General features: G+C 41.6%; 1 long non-coding RNA gene across 11 annotated transcripts in view; it reads left to right on the top strand.

Annotated features, from left to right (window-relative positions):
* Positions 1–20503, top strand: part of LOC125698763 (uncharacterized) — a 79723-nt gene that overhangs the window by 27309 nt on the left and 31911 nt on the right. For 9 of the 11 annotated variants that reach the window (XR_007379309.1, XR_007379312.1, XR_007379315.1 and 6 more), the window contains exons 2-3: positions 15993–16105; positions 19216–19343. This is a non-coding gene — a long non-coding RNA (uncharacterized LOC125698763). The remainder of the gene's footprint in view (positions 1–15992; positions 16106–19215; positions 19344–20503) is intronic. The other 2 variants (XR_007379310.1, XR_007379307.1) reach the window with 1 other exon arrangement.

The following is a 20503-nucleotide window of genomic DNA, read 5'->3' as shown; positions in this document are numbered from 1 at the left end:
ACAGGGCAGAGAGCCAAAGTCACGTGCAGATTTGCTTTTTTGCATTTCCTTTGGTGCAGGGCAGAAATGGAAAGGATTGGTGTCTGCATGAGTGTGTTTTCAAGCATGGGAAGAAGTTTGATCTCTCTGTTAATGAAATTTTATTAGCGGACTTAAGTGATCATGGAATTCAAGAAGTCAATGTGACTTCTGGATAGATCTGTGATGCCCACTGCCCTTCAGACTCCACATGACCCACCAGCTCTGGTGTTTGGGCATTCATCCTGACTGTAACCACATGTAAAATAAATTGGTGAAAGCAGCTATGCTGTCTATAAATCACTGTAACAGCATTTCCATGCCAGTGTTGAGATGTCAAAGTGTTGGTCATGCAGGGATGCTGATAGAGAGATGAGGCATGAGGACAAAGGGCTGCTGTGACTGCACATTTGCCTGTGCTGATGTGACACATTGCTGCAAGTTCAAGCAACACTGTGCTTTGGGTTCGTTTCATTTCAAAAATGAAAGTTTGACCTTAAAAATCAATAATGTGAAATTTCTCATGTTTCAGCAGAAGTCATTTCTGGAACTGCAGGGGTTGAGGGGAAAATGAGAAAACACAGGGTCTGTAGATTAGCATGGACTGAGGGTGCAGCCTGACTTAGGGCTGTTGTTGAGCATGGGGCAGGCCTCCAACCCGGCCCTTCACTGTGGGGCTGCCAGCTGAGTGCTCGCCCCTGCCTGCCTGCATATATTGGGGCAGCCATGGCCGTGTCTGCCAAGCCATGAGGCTTGGGATCTTCAGTTCATTCTGGATCTTGATATCTCTTCTGCTGCGGGAGAAGCTTTGTCTGGCTGATTCTACTCAGTCAGCACAGAAATGTGCACATGGATTGTTTCTGCTTCCTTTTCCTTCTCTCCAGCCTGAAACCATTCTTGTCTTTAAGTCTCCCTGAACAAACAAGATGCTGTTCACTAGTTCTGAGCAGTGCTTGTTAGTACAACCCCCCCCCCCCCCTCCTTTTTCCCTTGTAGCAAAGAAAGTTAATTGAAGTAACAAGTGGTTTAACACTATCTGGTTAAAAAAAATAAAAATCTAATAAATGTTTAACATTTAAACAAAGTTCACTATATGCCCCAACAGTACTGCATCTGTGTTTTCTCTTCTTTTTTTTTTCAGCTTGGCATGCAAAGTGCCATTTAAATACCATGGTGAAAAGGGCAAGCATTCAATTTAATGCCTTTGAAATTATTCTGGAATTAAATGCTGGGCAATATATCTCAGCCAAGCAGTGTTGCATGTAGCCACATGCAGCTAATGAGCCATCAAAGGCAATGCTTTAAACCCACATGCATACAGTTTGTGCAGATCCTTTATTTTTGCAGTCATAACACAAATCAGCAAACAACTTTAAATCAAACACAAAGGTAAAAGGAAGAAGAAAAATAAAAAGAAAAGGAAAAGAAGAGGGAGTAACTTTGTGGCTAACTGGAAAGAAATCTGAAATAACAGTTGGGGTTTCTTTCAACACCATTAATCACCTCTGCTGGAACATCCCTCACAACACAGGCTTTCTTCTCCTTGCTGTTATTTTCCCTCTTTAATATGGTACAAAATGTACGTACTCTGTTGTTCCTGAAAGTGATTTCCCCCTTGCTGTGGAGGAACAGCTCAGAGCATGGCCCATTACTGCTCCCTCTGCTCCTGGCTGCAGGTTTCTGCTCTCCTCTGGTGCCCTGAACTCACCAGTGTGGACGAAGTTGTTTCTGCCCTCGAGCTGCATGGTAGAGATATGCTGCTTTGTCACTGTCCAGGACAATGCTGAGACCTCGGGAACACATGCAATGAAATTTATAAGCCAGAAAGGAAGGATGTGAGATGATATTTGTGTAAGGAATTGAGGCATGGGTTGTGCCAGAGTTTCCATTCCCTACCTGTTTCCCCCCCCCCCCCCCCCCCCCCAGCAAAACAAACATATGAGACAGCTTCGGATCCGTGCTGGTTGCCTGCAGGCTGCTTAATGGCCAGTGCAAAATGACTGATGGCTTTTAGCCAGCTTTGGAACAGCAAGAGTAGTTCACCTTGCTAAAATCCTTGAAGGAGATGGAAGGGTTCCTCCTGCAACCCTCAGGCATCTGCTCCAGTGGCCTCAGCCACCTTAGTGCTCAAAGGGAATATGGGGTAATCAAGGCTGGGGAAGTTGTGTGGTTTCTATTTTTCATTGTTGGAGGTGGGAAGTTGCTGCACAGAAGCAGGCTGTACGCAGCGCCTGGTGCCTTTTGAACAGTTTGTAATTTGGACAGCTTAATGGGGCAGATTTTTAATGAGTCGCATCAGAAATCCTTTAATTGCATGATGATGATGGAAACTAGAGAATGAGCAACTGTGAGGAATACGTGTTTGCCTGAGATCAGAGGCAGTGCTTGCACGAAACGTGCAAGGTGGGAGCAAGGTGGGGTTGTTATTGCCTCTCCGTGGGTATAGCATGGCACAAAGGGATTAACTCGTCCAGTGATGGCAAGGGAACACTTAAGCCCAGCCTTACACATGGGGGAGTTTGAATGCTGTTCTCTACATTCATATGCTGTTTCTGGGGAGCTGCGTGTGTACATACATCACATCTATGTGTGGAAATGTGCTTGTTCTCAGCAAACAAGGCACTGTTGTGCTATTCTCAGGTGGTGGCTTAAGAAATCAGAAGCAGGATTAGTAGCTATGATAATCCTTTAAAGCAGTAAGTGATCTAGAAAGCAATCATGAGAAACGCTGCAGAGATGGCGAGAGGGATCCATACATGTCCTGTTCTGTTAAGTGGAGTATTCCCAAGCCCCCACCGTTTATCTCTGCAATGTAATTTTTTACCAAAACAATGTTTGTGCGTGCTTGTTTAAATGTCATCATCCATTCTTATTAGTGGAATAATTAAGAGGTTATATTTATTGAGCTCTGAAAAATTTCTGGTTTTGATCCTCAGGCGACATGACTCAGGTTTTGTGATATCTTCTGCTTTCTGGCAGAAGAGGTACAGAAAATAAATCAAGCTTTGCTATTATACTTAAAATATATTTTTTATTTTGAAGTGTTTTGGTTTGTGTGTAGGTTTATATATGTTTACACAACATGCACGAGTCTCCACTTCTTTTACTATGCTGGAAATCCTCTTCATAGTGGTGGGGGGGGAAAACATCAATGGAGATCTTTGTATTCAGCATACATTAGTGTGATGAATAGAGATATTTCCCCTCTAACATTGCAAATATTTATAAATGACACATCAGCGCAATTTACTTTAAAATGTATTTTCTCTCACAGGGGTTTCCTCTGTTTGTCATGGTATTTATCCAACTGGGAAACGCTGAAAAATGGGTATGTGTTAACACAACAAGCCAGAAGGATACAAATCATTCTCTTTTTACCCCTCTGTGGGAATAATGTGAATATTTATAGATCTGGAAAGCTTTCAGGAGTCTTTAATGAGTGAGAGAAAAACCATTCTCTTCGTGCTGATACCATTTTTTGTTTAGACCCGAACATCCATCAGTTAGTAGTTGTAGCACCAATGTCACTGAATTAAATCAGCCATCTATACTTAAGCCAAATTTGTTGGTTTATTTTACTATTAAAATTGCAATAGAGCTGAGCAATGATACAGAACCGTAAGAGTAGCATCATTTAGAGCACACAGCCAAAATATAGCACGTAAATACAATCAACTTGGAGAGCTGGTCAAATGAAGACATGCTCAGACAGCTTATGTCATGCAACAGGCGGTATTCCTGGCATGACATCTAGCAGAGGTTTCCAGTCCTCCCCAGTGGTTGGTTTTTGCCAGACTGTTTTATGTGGGAGGTGGGTAGGATTTTATGAGAAGCGAAAGAGTGCTGATAAGACGAAAACGGGGGTTCCATTGAGCTTCTCTCCCTTATTGAAGCCAACTGATGGAGTGGGGAGGGAAGGAGGGTTAACGCGATCCAGTGGGAATGCCGAGGGCAAAGAAAGCACTTCAAAGAGAAGGCTGAGCAGGGGTCAGCAGTGGTGTCAGGTCCAAAGAGAAATGAAGAGGGGAAAACCTGAACTCTGTGCACCTTGTCAGACAAAGACAGCAGTGTCGGGTACTAAAGGGAAGAGTGGAAGTTGGCTAGAATGGACTCATGGGAGGCAAGCAGTGGATGCAGGAATCTGGCAAAAGGAGTTTTCATTGTGACAAAAGAGAAAACTCGAGAAAAATCAATCGCAGCTCTCGTCTTTGGCCATTTGAATTTCCAGGAATGAGTTAGGAGCGGAGCTCCAGAAGGGGAGTGGGAGTGTGCACCACTTGTAAGAGGAGATGTGAGGCTGGGTTTTAGCACAGCTCATTCTTCAGACAACTCTTTCATGCAGAGATCATATTTTAGTCTTTTGCTATTGTTGGCTCTAGGACTGAAGGCCTGATTCTGACCAGGGCAAAAGCTCCCATTTCTGCAGTATAGTGCCAACATAAGATAAAGGTCAATTCTTTGTTCGCATACAGCCAAAACAAATCAATAAAGCACACTCAAAGACTCACTTGGGATCACAGATCCTATACAGCTTTCCAGAATATTAATTCTTACTGTAGTATTTTGCCTCACGATATTATTTGGGCATGAAGCAACTATATCCTATTGCAGCAAATGTAAGACTTAGAAAGATATCTGTTATATCCTCAGTAAATGTATGTTGTCTAAAGATGGAGACAAAGCAACCAGAAACCAAGAATGTGGCATGAGAAAAATGGATTACAACTGCTTTGTCATTGCTTTGGCTCTTTCAGTGTTTACAGGAACTTTCTTGCCCCCATTTTCTCTGAAGGCCAATTTGAATGCTGTTTTCTTATGAGTAACTGTATTTCTGCCCTGGAACACCATAGAACCAACTCGGAGTAGGCCAGCCTGTGGCTTCTGTATTTGCACCTCAGCTACACTTCAGCCTGAGGGTAGAGGATGCTCTGGAGAACCTCAGCTATATTAAAAACAAAAGGCTTGGCCTGAGATGAATACCATTCCACATGTCTGTAGCAAATGCAATTACAAAACATCTTCCATTTTATGGGCGGTGTGTAGGAGCACTTTGGAATTTAATAGTTCAGGTTGGTGCAGCAAAAGTGCCCCTTTTCACACTTCAGTGTTATTTTTATTCAAACTGTTAAATAATAATGCTTTTAAAAGAAACAAAGCCCACTTCAGGAGAACGTTGAGTCCTGAAGTACCCCACACAATAACCCTGCTCCAAATTCCTGCTCTGTGTGTGGTAAGGAGACCAGCACAAGCATGGTCCAGCCTCTGTATTCTGAGGCTGAGCTATAGCCATCGATGAGAAATGGAGCAAGAAGGGTGGAAGGGAGTCTGTAACAACACAGCGGCAAGGCTGCTCTCTGAAGCCAGCCCCTTATATAACTGAGGATGTCAGCAACACTTTAGCTCAGGTTTATTTTTACGTTCTTTCATGGTTGTGGCTGACAGACAGCCCCAGGGCTTGCACCCTGCCTTCTAGGGCAGCCCGGTGGCACTGCGACCTTCTCCACACCCTGCCATCATCATGCTCCCACCCCAGGGACTGCAGCCAGGCCCCAGCAGCTGCTCACCCCTGCACTTTTGCTCCTTGTGCTCCCTGCTGAGCCTGGCGAAAAGGCCTCCAATTACTTCCAATTGTGGTGACAGTTCTGTGCGAGGTGAGATGCTGTGCTGGGGACTGAGCCTGCTGCCTCATTAGGCCACCACAGCACCACTGGGTGGTGGCTGCTCCCCATCCCAGCTAACCTGGCTTGGTACTGCATAGTGATGACCCCACTGTGTGCCTCTCAGCATGAATATGCATCTCCAGTTTACAGAAGCATTGTTGGGTAGTTAGATGGTTCGAGGGAAGACCCAGTCCTTAGGCAGATCCAAGCCAGGTGAGATTGGAACATCTCACATGAATGTAGCAAGGAGAAGTAATCTCCCACTTTGCTCGATCTTGTACCTGCACAAAGGCACAGTGGGTGTTACAGTACAGCTTACAATGTTTTGAGTTGGAAGAAATTGGAACTTTGGGGAATTGGTGAGGGGTGGATCCATACAGAAGTAGAAAAGCCCACTGGGATGTTGAAAGGTGGGAACTGGAGGAGAAAAAAACACGTTTTGTTGAGAAGAGCTGGGTATATTTCCCATCTCTGGGAGAAAGGGTCGCTCTGTAGTACCTTCAAGAGCTCTAACCAAAATAACCAGCGGAGAGGTCTTAGAGGAACTGGCACCAGGAGTCAAAAACATCTGAAGTGCCATAGCTTCAATAATATTCTATTCTCAAAAGATTGCCAACTCCTACACAGAACAGCAGCACTCAAATAGTGCTCTCTCCATGCAAGTCTGCACAGTTGTGATTTCAGGATTATGTACTACTTACTGAAATTGGAGACCTTCACAAGTCAACAGGATTTTACGTGGCTGATTTCAGAAAGGACAGTATTTTGCTCTCCCTAATAGAAGACCGCTCATGCCATAAATAATTACATGAGGAGCATATGATCACACTCCACTGTACTTGTAGTTCTTACTCACACATCTGCGCTGAATGTGTGACTCACACATCTTTGCAGAACAAGGCAGTTTTGGGGTACCTGGTTATGTGGGGTGTGTGTGTCAGCATGGAGATGTTAATCCCTTTCTGAAGGCCTTCAAGAAACTTTGTCACTATTTGTAGTCACAGTGGCATCTCAGGAGCCTTCCCTATTCTTCTAAGGCATTGGACTGCATGAACATCTCTTTCAGTGGTCTTTCTTTAAATCCCTTTGAGGTCGCTGGTTTGCAATTCAAAAGCAGGCAATAATAAAACACATACCCCTGAAACATGGTAGCTCTGCCCTGCCAATAAGCTCTCTATTTATTTTACAGACCGAAATGAATTAGATTTTCTTTTAATCGAAAAGGTTCAGATGCATTCATTTAAGTTGTTTGCATCATTATTTTCCTGCTGCATCCACCCGTATTCTCTAGGAACAAGCTTCTAGATGCAGTTTGATTTATGGAGGTTTGGCTTGTTTTTGCCCTTTTTTTTTTATTCCAGCAGTTGCCTGGGGCAGTAGAAGGCATCCTGCAGAGATGGATCTGTGTGAAGTTCTGTCTGTTCCCATCTTCCTTCTGTTGCTGCTTTCTGCTCCCACTTCTGTTTCTTCTTCCTTTGTAAGGAGGACAGATGAATTGTTGGTTGGGGCACACTGGACTCTTAGTTCAGAATTTTGCATCTCATTTTCTAGATTTGCTGTAGTGCATTGCTGAAATAAAGTGAACAATATTTATGTTCCTGTGTTTTACAATAGCAGCTAGAGGCGAAAAGTAAACACAAGACCCTTTGTACTTTTCATCGTGCAAATGTCAAAATGCACAAGACAGGCATTGAATTGGGGAATGCCCAGTCTCTGGGAGTTTCCCACTGCTTAGATAGTTTTATTCTGGGATCGGGTTTCTTTCTGCAGACCTGAAATTATAATGTTGTCTCTCAATACTGTGCTTAAATCTTTGTCGTATGTGAAACGTTCAACTACTTTGACGTTGAGTGGTGATAAAGAACTTTTATATCCCCTTGTCTCTGAGGCACCATGTTTCCATACATTCACTTTCTTCTCATAACACCTTTTCGATTAAGCATAGGTTCTGGAAGACCCAGTCCACTTTACTTCTTTTTTTCTTTCCCATAAGCAATCATGTGTAGGCGTAGCAATGTCATTGAGCTAATTAAAGACTTTGAAATCTGTGTGATGGCTCACATTTAGATAAATGGATGAGCAGCTGGCTAAAATGCCTTTCAACTCGTGGTCAGAAACTTGCAACTTACCTCCCTATTTGATTTAGAGGAACCAACCTTAGAGCAGTGTATTCTCATCTGGAAAGGTTTTGTCCTTCACGGTGAGCTGGGCTGTGGGGCACTTTTCTTGAGCATGGTTTAGTGTATGTAGTGCAGGACTCAGGGCAGCCTGAAGCTGACAAAACTGATAGCTTGGACTCACGAGTTTTATGTCTACAAAAAGATGTTCACCAAAGTTTCACATAAGTACTTCAGGCTGCAAACTGCAGAGCCGTCGTTCACTGGAGCAGGTCAGGAGAGATGGTAAATTGAGGTAAGCTTTCATCTGTGTGGAGAATCTCTCTTTAGTAGATTTAGACAGGAGATTAGTTATAGAAATTAAAGAGCAGGTTTAATTGGGTGCCAGTCAGCCTCTACTGCACACTCTGCTTCTTCAGCTGTCAAAAACCCGGGAAACTGAGCATGTTCCCATCCTGAGGAACTGAATTGTAATGTCAAAAATCAATATTCCTAACACACACATTTTGCTGTTCTTATATTAATCATCTTCCGTGCCTTAACTTAAGGCCTTTATGTCTCAAAGCTGGAGTATGATGTTATGATAATGAAATAGCAGCAGTGACCAAAAATTTTGTAGTTCAATTGGTAATTTGGATATCTGTTGTCAGCTTGGCAAAGACTGATTAAGCATAAAGGGCCACAATCATTTTTCATCTCTGAAGATAACAGTTTTGAGTTTAAAAACCAAAAACAAAACAAAAAACTTGGGATTGAAGTTTTTTAAGTACTTTGTACAGATGTACGCATTGAAATTTATGTACTGATTGCTATGCTATAGAAACGTCAGTAAATAATGTCCTTAGGAATGTTGTCTGATTGTTGTTTACCATGACAAGGAAAGAGAACAAAGCAGAAAGCTGTTCCCCGTGTTCTTTGTCACTGGCTGTGCAGCTCCAGAAGTGCTGAGAGGTAACTACAGGCACTGCCATGTTTATGGGGATTGTGAGAGGGGTCCTGTGAAGGAGAGTGCCCTGAGTGCCCATGAGCAAAGCCTACAGATAGAGAATATTGGACCTATGTGGAGAGCATCAGGGACAAGGGGCAATTAAGAGGTTCCTATTTCCAAGCATGGACCCCTTCAAGGCTCAGCTGGTGAGTGTGAACCATAACCAGTGATTTCACCTGTAAAATAGCTCAGCTGAGGAGCAGATTCTTGGCTCAGTTTTCTCCTGGCCCACAGGACGCAGTTCATTTGAGGTAAAGTCATCCTTTGCTGCCAGAGAAACAATGCTCCCGGGAAAATGGGATACACCTGGTTACCAGAAAAGCTTTGATGGGTCTTTTCCATCACTTAGAGACTACATGAAGGGCCATAGTTTCCAAAGCAAGAATAGAAAGTGCATAGAAAACATCTGAAAATACGTGACCTCGCCTAAACTAATGCTGATAAACATTATTTTAAAGCCCTTCTAAGGGCTCCAGTTTTGCATTAATTACAGATGTCATGAGGACAAAGCCAAATGTCAGCAGACTTGTGGCATAATGCAGCAAAGCTTTAGATATGTCCTGTTATCATTCAGTGGATTTTTGTCTTTGCGGTAGTCTTGCATAAATCAGAAAGTTAACATTTGTATTAGATGCAGTAATCCCATTATGGAAAGAAAGAGAAAACCAGAATTTAGGCCCAGCCAAATTAATTACATTTCTATATTGTCAGGGATATTTCAATCCATTTTGTGAATAATTGTGTTGTGCATTCCTTTTCTATGTTTTGAGCATTTTTCACTATCTTTTGAACTCAGTTTTACTGTAAGAACCAATATCATGCAGTCTCTGAACATCCAAGGAGCTTTGTTGCATGAGATACCAGCTCTTGAGAAACAGTTCCTTGCTGTCTGAATCTGATCACTAGGATTTTCAGGGATCAAGTTCAGATTGTTTAATGCACTCTCATCCTCTATTCACATCAATGACAAATGTGCAAGAATATTTGAGCTCAACTGATTCTAATGATAAGGAGGATCTTTTATCCCTTACATACGTTGCTAATACGTAGGGAAATTTTTTTTGTGTTACTTTTTTTTGGACAAGAACATTGCTAAGAGAATGTATGTCACATAACTAAGATGTACTCCTTTACCCAAAACATACAGTGAGCTCCAAATTGTAGATGTACTCGCTGTGAGTTGCAGCATATGCCCCGTGTTAAAGAAGTAAGTTACTTTACACAAAGGATTTGGAAATTAAAGTTTTCAAAGTGTTTCTGGGCTTATAAATCCCTTTTGCCTCTGGCAGATGTGAGGATACACAATGGGCTTTTGGTAATCTTGCAAGTTGTAACAAAATTTAATTTTTGTTAGGGATTTGTAGAAAAATATTTTATTGGTGTCTGACAGCTGCTATGGGAATATTTATTCCCTGTATAAAAGTAACATTTTGAAAAGCATAATGATAAGGGGACAACTACCATGGTATTCCATCACTGCTCTCGGACACAGGAAGAACAGCCATGGTTACTTGATGCTGATGGAACAGCACCATCTTCTTTCACCTTCTGCACTGTTAAAGTAGAGTATGAATCATAATAATTGCTTGGTACATTTTCATGATGATGTATGGTGATTCGGATGCGTGTATCTGTAATTAATGGGAGGGAGTTGTATGGCTAATTCCCTGTGCAGTGCTGACATCCTGTCTGCATCTTTGTCCCTGACTTTTAGTTACGTGTATCAAACAGCCGGTTATTGCATTACATCCTTGTATTATATAAATAAAGCCTTGACCTTTGTCCTTTGCAATATTTAGGGCAGTTCAATTTGATCTGGGACAGAAGCCTGAGCATTAAAACTATTTGAATCTCTCACACACCTTGAAAGTTGATGGGACCATTTCTGCTCAACAGAAAGCACTAACTTAAGAAATTGCCTTCTAGCCTTTTGTCACTGATATATGATTGTCTTTCTGCAGACTGAAACTATGAGGAAGCCCTTCCCGTGCAGGGAGTATACCTACTCCTCTGCATTGCAAGGCATCATGGGTCCACAGAAATTATTAGCAGTGCCTTACTTTGTTTATTATTTCATCAAACAGTTCTGGAACAATAACCCTCCTTGGGAAACTTCCTTCTCCTGCTGCAGGCAAAACTCCAATGGTCTTTTAATTTTTATTCTTCCCCATCATCACGTACTATAGCTTAGTCAGGACTCCTGTCTGTTAATCCTCCCTAATTAAGCTAGACTCGCCTGGGACTATTGCAGTCATTTAAGACATGGGTATATTGGTGCCAAAAGCTCAGGCCTTTTCCAGAATTGATCTAAACTCTTTCTTCCTCCACCATCGGTACACTTGTGGCTTCTCCCCAGTGTGTCTGTGCTTTAGAGATGCAGGTACACAAGGTGCTTAGTCTGTGAGCCTCTAACCACGTCACCTCCGAGCTTTACTTTCTTGCTGATAGCAAATGTTGATAAAGGTGTTTAATCGTCTTCTATGAATACTGTGGGCTAAAGTCATTAAAGATTTGGAGTGTTAGTGTGAGAAACAAGCTGGCTCTTATTAAGATTCCTGTGACTGTAGCATTGCTGGTAGCCCTGCTCAAACCCTACCAAAAGTAATCTTTTATAATGATGGAGATGCAGATCCTCTAATTATCCAGGAGAACTTAGCACCACAAACAACTGCTAAAAGTTGAGACAGCATGATGCGTGAAAGGTAATTGATTCTGAATATATTAAGGCACAACTGCTGTTAAGTGATGTCCAACTGGAGAAAACAAGTCACTTGTCACTTATATCTTGTCTTGTATAATTGAAAGAGGCTTTATATCAATTTTATCTTGTTTTCAGATTTTGAACTCGGTGTAGTTAAAAAACCAGCATGAAGAAGTATTTTTCATTGTTAATTTTAGATTAATTGCATTAGTAGAAAAGAGGGGTTCCTGGTGAACCTCCACAGGTTTCCCTTTGGAGAAGTACAGTAAACCTTGACCACTGCTAAGCTGACTTACTTCATTTAGATTTTTTTCCCCCTTACTTTTGGCATAATTATGCATAATCAGTGATTGCATGAAGCTACCTGGATTCCATGTAAGTGATATGTCTTTGGCATACTGCACTTTTTGTAGATTGCTTAAAGCAAAGCATTCTTCTGCGCTTGGCAGAAGAAGGATACAGAGAGCTTTTGTAGCTCGGTTGCATCAAATTGGATATTTCTTTAATCACCCAAGGGAAGAATGCACTTGATTGCATTCTGTGAGCTCTGCAGTTATTGTCCCTGGGTGGATCCAGCAGGTGAGCTGATTCCATTAGCACCCCTCCCTCAGCTGCCACAGCCCCCTTGAGCTATCAGCTCTGTCCCTTTGGGCCAACTTTGTTCTACTGGGCAGTAACTGTGTGATAGTCCATAGAAAAGCATGGGGGGAATGGTCATTCATAATGAAGCTGGGAAGCCGACATGAAAATCTTCTCCCAAGGAGTAATGAGGCCATGTTTCATTTGACCGCTTATCAGGTGGGTGTGCAGGAGGTGATCTGCAGGTAAGGGCATTCTTCTTTTTCTGAATGTCCTTTTCCATTTTTGTTCTTTTACACTGTGACTACTCACTGTTTAAGCAACAAACTGACAAAAAAAAAAAAAAAACAACACTTTTTTTCTAATAAGATATTGCTAACAAGACTATAACTCTTGCATGAGGCATTCTTAATCCTCCAAAGAGAGGGAAAAAGCTGATTAAAAATTGGGTCCGTTTTAGCAAATAGCTGCACAGTGATGTATTCAATTTTGAAGAATATCAAATCTGAACCTTTCCCCCCCCTTTTTTATGTACAGATAATAGTAGATGCAAGGTCATTACTAACAAAGTAGATTGCACTGTCATCAGTTTAGACATTTTTCTCAGAAATATTACGAAAAATATCAACAGTGAAAATGAATGCCTCTTTTTGTATTCTCAGCATCAACTCATAAACTACAAGTTTAAAGTGGTCACAGAGTTTTTTCCTTCTTATTTTTCATTCACTCTGTGTTGGAGTGAGGCTTTGCTTTGGTATGGTCAGCGAAACCTCTGGAATTCCATCCACATGAGCAGGTGCAAACGTTTGCTTTATCATCTCCATCTGGATACAAGTCAGTCCAGGCTGGAGCTCTGCAGCCGGGTTTGATGTGCTGAGGCAGCTTAACTGAGACTCCATAATGAAAGGAAAAATTAAAACAAAAGGCACTTCCCAGCTGTAAGCAGCTCACATCTGGTGGGACCCAAGCAGGGCTGAGCGGGTGTGCGGCTGGCCTTGCCCACGTGTGGATATATCAATGTAAACACGCATCCACTTAATTTTCACACATTTGTTACAGCTTCCCTTGCCTCCTCCAAGGCCTCCCACAGCCCTCCTCCTCCTTGATCTTGCTGGGAAGGCCTGGATTTATGGCAGTGCAGACTGTTCCTTGGCCTCGTGCAGGGCAACAGCCTGGTTGCATTGGGTAGCATGGAGCAGACAAGCAAGCCAGGCTGGGAGGAGATGCAGGCTGAGTAGCCCACGCTGTCCTCTTTCATTCGCCTACCATTTAGAATAATGCTGATGGAAAGAGAAAGCTCTCCTAAAGGAGCACCCATGAAGCTGTAAAATATATTTTAAATTGGGAGGAGGGGCTTACTTGTAAATCAGTGTTTTCCTGCTCCTATTTTCAGTGAGAGATGTCCACAGAGTGTCTGTGGTGTGGCTGCTAGATGAGCACATCCTTAAACAGAGCAGCAGAGATAGGAAGTGCTTTGTCGCCGGGTCTGATGCTTGCTCTTTTGGCCAGAACCAAGGAAGGGGGAAATATCAATGAATTCTCCAACGTGCATTACGTGCACATGCTATTGTTTTTCTGTTTCCTGGGAATACTGGATCCCATTTAACATGGCAGCACTGTGCTTTCCTCAAGCAGCGTGCTGGTGGTCAATCTTCAGCAAAGGAAACTGGGGGAAGCTGCCTCGCTCTGTGACTGTATTTTCAAGTCCCACCGAGGGTTTGGGTGCTCAGGGCATTGTGGTGTGTGGGGCGGTGGCTGGCCAGGACCAGGCTCCTTCCTGTGCGCGGGTGGACAGGGACAATGGCTCCAAGCTGGCTGTGAATCAGCGCCTGGGCTCACCCTGCAATCAGCCCTCAGGAAGTGAGCCACCTGCCCCACTTCCTTTCATTTAACAGATATTTTTTTTAAAGTGGAAAAGGCTTTGTTCCTTTTTCTCAGGGACTCTGCGTCCTTTAGAGATCCCTGAAGGCTGTGGAAGAGCACGACAGTACAACGGTCCTCCTTTGGGGACCGTGTGCTGGTAGCTTCACTCAGCACCTTGGAATTGAAGCCAGAACTATTTGCAAGATGCTTGTGGACCAAAACACTGGACAGTGAGCAGAAACTCTTGATGTTATTCGAATCTCATTCTACGCTCTTCTCAAGGAGGGTGATGAAAAGTATTACTGAACAAAGCCAGGTCCTGATGCTCTGCTGTCCAAACCTGCATCTGCTGCTGCTGTTTGCATGTCTCAGGATGCACTGAGGTCAGCCTCTAGGATTATCTTAGGACAATTCAAGGCCTATCTACGATGACAAACCCTTCCCTTTATTCTCCTCCCTAATTATACTAGCACACTTTAGTATCACCTAATCCGTATCTTTCAACTTCCTCACCCATCCTCTTTTTTTTTTTTCTTTTTTTTTTTTTTCCATATTAGAATTATTTCTGGATGGGGTTCTTTATCTTTCACAGAACTTCTGTCAAACCAGAGGTTCTCTCACAAAGAAGAATGTCAACTGTCTGACAATCAGATTTAGTCAAAGGGAGGTTCATATATAGCGCTCAGTCACGTATATCATAACAAAATCTGTTGCTATGATGGTAAGGTGGATTTTAGTCATAGCTTCAGCTAAAGAATGTGTATAGAATCGTAGAACCATGGAGGCTGGAAAGACCAAAAAGATCATCTCGTCCAACCAGCAGCCCATGGCTGATACTGCTCTAACCATGTAACTCAGTGCGACATCCACCCTTTTCTTGAAGACCTCCAGGAATGGCAACCCCATCACTGACCCCATCGCTCCCCTGGGCAGCCCCTTCCAATACCTCACTCCTCTTTTGGAGAAGAAATGCTTCCTAATATCCAATCTGAACTTCCCTAGCACAGCTTAAGGCCATTACCTCTTGTCCTGTCAAGAGGTGTGATATACCTCTGCCTACAGGAGAAAGAAGAGTGAATGACACTACCCTAGAGACATAATTTCCCATTGGGTTCTGTTGGAAAAGTTGTACACCACTTCTTTTCAGCTCTGCAAAGCTGTGCACAAAGGTAGTGGAAGAGAAGGGCCTTACCTGCCTGTGTCTTGTCTTTGTGTGTTGATCGCTGCAAAGCAAAGCTCTGTAGATACACAAAGGCAGGCTGGGCAGAATTTTCATTTCCCAGTTGTATCATTTCTATGATATTTCTTCCAGATTTACCAAGCTCCTATGACAAAAATTTTAGTAGTGTTTTATGTTGGTGTTGTGTTTTTTGTTGGTGGTTGCTTTTGGCCTGTAATTCCCTTTGTATGGCGTCCAGTTTTAGTTCTATGAGCAAATTAGAGATCTGCAGAGCACCATCCAAATTCAACAGTATTTATTCTGGACTCCTGAACATTCTTTTTCTTTTTTTGTCCCTTCACTCTATTTTTAAATATCCTTTCTTCAACAGACCCCCAGTCTTGGTTCAGGAAGTAACTAACAATATTAATATAAACCATGTAAACGAAGCGTCACTGCTTTGACATACAGCACTATTCATTGATATTTCTAGCTACAGTACTTTCATTCTCCTTTTTTTAGGTTTTTGGGGTTTTTTTGGACTGCAACCTTTCTTTCTTTTCCAGTGTTTATCTTTTCCCCATTAAGAAATGCTGGGTTTTATTCTGTTGATTATGAAACATGAACCATCCTGGCTTTTCTCATTAATTTCCTTATTATCATAAGCACCACCTCCTGCAACATCAATCATGTTAGCAGCATGGAGCTGGAAGCTGCACTTATTAGCAAGCCAATTTTCTTCTTAGGCAGAATAGAAAAGTATTGCAAGGTCATGCTTTCAGGATAGGTATTTTCTCCTTAAGCATTTGTGAGGGTTGCAGTAACGTGTATATATGCATTAAAAGTAAATACATAAATACAGATCATAAAAATAAAACAAAATATGCATATTTATATGTTTTATAAGACAGAAACTCTTACAAAGCTGAATTCTAGAGAAGATTGAATCCTGCCTCCTTTTGCACTGGGAAGCCAAGCAACCATGCAACTTGCAGGACTTGGGACCCTTTTCTTCTCATGGTAAGACTTCCTGAAGTTGTATTAAGGACTGTTCTTTTGTTTTAAAGTCACTTTATTACCCTACGGTGGTTTTCTAGAAGAATACAATACATCATAGTAATGACAACCTGAAAAATACCTTGAAGTTTTAGACAAGATGCAGAGTTCATACTGTTTGCTGAGTGATGAATAACACAAACTGCACTGAAAAATTATATAAACACATTATTTCAGCTAGCACAGCAAAACAGACCAGATATAAATCAAGAATAACTGCAGTCTTGTGGTCCTTGGCAGTTATTTACAAACCTCTTGAAATATTTCCTTATCTGTCATTCTCAGAAGAAATTGGGCAATTACAATAAATAAGTTTGAAACTGGAGAACATCAAATAGTGAATCATTATGGCATCATTACAAGGGAAACACTAATGAGGAGAAGGCCAAAAACAAATCCAAAGGTTCTTCAGCTTCTAAAAATCTATTTTAAATAAAACTGAAATAAATGCCCCAAATGATTTTAACATCGTTCTTTAGGATACACAGTTACACAACAATAATTATGAAGAGGTATTTACAGCCAGAAATTGAACTTTATCCTATTTTGGTGTATTTCTAAACAGGAAAGAAACAATTACTGTGTCACTGAACTTGTTGCAAAACTCTGAATGGGGCAAGCTTACATTAGAGAGGAAAGGAAATAAAGTCTAGAAGCGTTCTGAATCTAGATGGTGGGGAAAAGTGAAATGTTTCATTCTGATATTGTTTGGTAACATCAGCATGTATACAGCCTTTATTAATTTTGTCTTTAATGGTAAAGCATGTCTACGTTCCATATTTATTATACAAAAACGTAATTGGTATATGAAACATAACTTGAAAATATAATACTTTGTAATGACTATATTACAAGAAATTAATGGGGACCAGCCCAGCTGGGGTTTCAGGTTTGGGTTTTTTTTTGTTTGTTTCTTTTATGGTCGCTTTTTTATTGTTGATGGTGATTTTTAAATTTTTTTATTTTATTTTAATTTTTTTTCTGTGTTGGGGAGGGGGATCTTTTTGTTGTTGTTATTTTGGTGTGTTTTTTTTTTTTTTTCCGGCTCTGGTATTGATTTTGTTGGTGGTTTTTTTTGTGTGTTTGTTTGCATGGTTCTTTTTTTTCCTTCTGAGTCAGCACAAGAGCACATATCAAGATACTCGATGTTATTTTCAGGGTGGAAAATTCAAGCTTTGTTCAAAACAAAATGAAAAGCACAATATCCCTTGCAAATCCCGTCAGACATTCAAAATGCATTCAGTTCCCCTGAACATCAAAGGGAATGCTCAGCAAGTCTCACACTCGCCCTGATTCGACAATTTTGAAGTACCATTTCTTTGACCAACGTGCTGAGGTCCGTGGAGCATCATTCCACAGGGACAGACATCCCACAGATGCAGCTGGAATGAGCCACTGGTGCTCACCAAAGGAGCTGTTGATCTCCTATTCTACTTGTTCTCTGCAGAAGATGAAATCAGGAATCTGATCCCCCCACTTGCCAGAAATTGCAATCTGATCCCAAGAGGCAGGACTGATGGCTTTGATTGCTGAACACACTGCTCAGTCCTCTGCTCTGGCTGCTCTGTGATTAATCACAGTGATGGGCCACCATATCTGGGAAAATTTTCCATCATTTAAGAAAAAAAAAATTAAAATGTCCAATCTTTTTAGATCAAGGGGTTTTCTTTTTAATAAATTGTGTCGCAGTAGGGCAAAGCAGGTGGGAAAGGCTATCTGAGCTGCCTCAAGTTTGCTCGAAGGTAGTGAGTGTTTTAAGGATACCTCTTGATCATGCACTTAGCGTAGGAGGCAATGCAACAACTTAGAATGCATAAACTACAAGGACATGCATGGCTTTGAGCGTGTATCTTGGCACCAACCTGAACTATGAGGCTTGGGAACATGGTATCTTTTCCAGACCCCAAACGTGCCATAATACAACACATAAACTTCCAACTTTGAAAAGGATGCAAATAATCCGAGGCAATCTCGGGTCAAGAGATGTCTAAAGTTCCCTTTGTATAGACTCACACTCACTTAACCATGCTGAACAAGCGAAGCGGGAGCTCATTTTCCTCTTTAGAAATATCAGACAATGCATGAGATGAGTGGTAGTTATCTCCTTTGTTGCTTTTTGTCTGCGTTTGGATCCTTTTGTCTCAATGGGTGCAATATCTTCACCGTGTGTTTGTTGCACTGAAGCCCCATTCACAGAAGTTATTAATTTGAATGGGTACCTCTAAATTGCGGCACATTTTAAGGGCTCAGGAGCGAGTGAGGATCCTTCCCGCAAGGTATAGGTGTAGCCAGAGCTTACAATCTGAGTACATAAATCGGGAACAGAAAAGTTCAATGAGATGCAACAACCCCATGAGAGGAAGCAGCAGCCTGGAGTCTCCGCAGTTGCCTTTTCCACTTGACATTGCTGTACTGGCATCTTGGATAGCGTAAAAAGTATTGAGTTATATATACCAAATAAGAGGCTTATTGCTGTTATCCCTATAGTCTTTCATCAGGAGGAACTGAAAAACAGGTACTGAATTATAGACACACAGCTGTATCCTGAAAGTATCTGTTTAACTCAGTAATATAGAACTGCTTGGTTATTGACAATGGAATTCTCATGCCACTACTCATCTCCACATGTCTCAAAATGCATTGAGATCGGCCCCTAGATCTATTTCTTGCTCTTGGTCTCAGGTGTAGCAATTAAAGAAATGTTCTGTATTGCTGAGAGCACCAGATGTGTGTGGTGGAGCATCCTATACCGACAAACATTTTGCTTTTAATAGTTCCTTTGGGTACACATGGGCGTCTGGTTTTATTTTTCTGTTTACGCTTTATTTTTGTTTTATGGAGATGTTTCCTTGATGGGATTTTTCAGTTTCTTGCCTCAGAGGACAGTTTGAGGTAGCACAGCAGCACTGTCTCCTGTTTCTGTTTCCAGTTTTTAAGGTCATTATTAGATCTTCATTTGAATCCTCCCATAGGAAATAAGAGAAACGTGACCTGCTGACTGATTCTGCAACCTCCATTGTGGGTCATGCTGGACCTTCCTGATGACTTCTCATGGTCTCTCTTGTCTTCCTCAGCCTGGAGCCAGCCTCAAACATACAACAAAGTCCATTCAGGAGCTAATATCAAAGGAGCAAGGTTTTTTCAGCAATGGTAGATGCACACCTTATACCCACGCCCTATAGATGATGGAACATTGAATAAGGTGGGTGATTATCTTTCAAGGTCTGTGTTTGCAGATGCTCTCTTCCAGTCTAACTTTCAGTTGAATCCTCTCTGACAAACAGAGCCGAGATTTTGTGTCACCATCCTCAGTGTGAGTCAAATGATGAAGGGGTGTAGTGTGAGACCAGGTATATTCTAAGGATGTGGAGAAGTCTGGTTTATTTTTCTCAGGGATATTTTGCTCTATCTCAGGAGTGCCAGGCTGGATCCTTGTGTTTTGCTGAGAGGATGCACAAGTTTATTCCCGTAAGTAGAATAGGAGGTCTTTCCTGACTACTGCAAGTAATTATCTTACTTCCTGCAGGGTCCAATGTGCCTTCTTTGGCTACAATACGAACCCTACTGAATGTTGCTCAATGTGGTGGATTTTCACTGACTCTTATTTTGAGAAAAAACAGATCCTCATATAGCTATTATTTATAAGGAGTGGCAGATGTATCATGACTAAGAACGATGACCACAGAGTTCTAATTTGGGAATTGCTTATCTTGCAAAAAACTCATGCATGTATTTTTATATTTTTTTTTTGAAACCAGCGTTCAGGTAAAACCATGATGAACAAAAGATTAAAGCTCTGTCAGATAAAAAGAAATGCTACTCTATTTCAACTCTCTCAGTTTTCAAAGGAGAATGAAATATGCAGTAATTCACACAGACAGCATATATATCGAATAACCATTGCAGTGGATTGTATTAATAGCTATACAAGATGAATAACAACATGTTTGATTTAGTCCTTTTCTGACGGTGCCCCTGGATTACAAGGATTAGCCTGTTTTCTGTGGTGCTATCAATCCAATTACTATGATTAAACCTGCCTTTCATTTTCACCCTTCCTTCCTTCCTTTTTCCTTTCCAGGAAAACAGAATAGTTGTGATAAATAATTCCACTTATGTCATTTTATTTATCTGGAGCCAGATCCTGATTGTACCCACCTAGCTTCATTCATGCGAATATTCCCATTGATCAAGGAAAAATTTGTTGCATCCTTAAATCTTTTGGGGACTTGAAGACATGTGGGTGAAATTTAATACTTCACCCAACTCAAAAACCTGTAAACCTACTTGGCCTGACGTTATGTGATGTAATTTGGGCATTAATTTGGTCTGAGGACTCATGAAGTGAAAATTGAAGGCAGA

This window comes from Lagopus muta, chromosome 11 (genome assembly GCF_023343835.1).
Source record: "Lagopus muta isolate bLagMut1 chromosome 11, bLagMut1 primary, whole genome shotgun sequence".
Taxonomy (NCBI): domain Eukaryota; kingdom Metazoa; phylum Chordata; class Aves; order Galliformes; family Phasianidae; genus Lagopus; species Lagopus muta.
The sequence above is the reverse complement of the archived record's forward strand: the minus strand, read 5'-3'. Positions and strand labels throughout refer to the sequence as shown.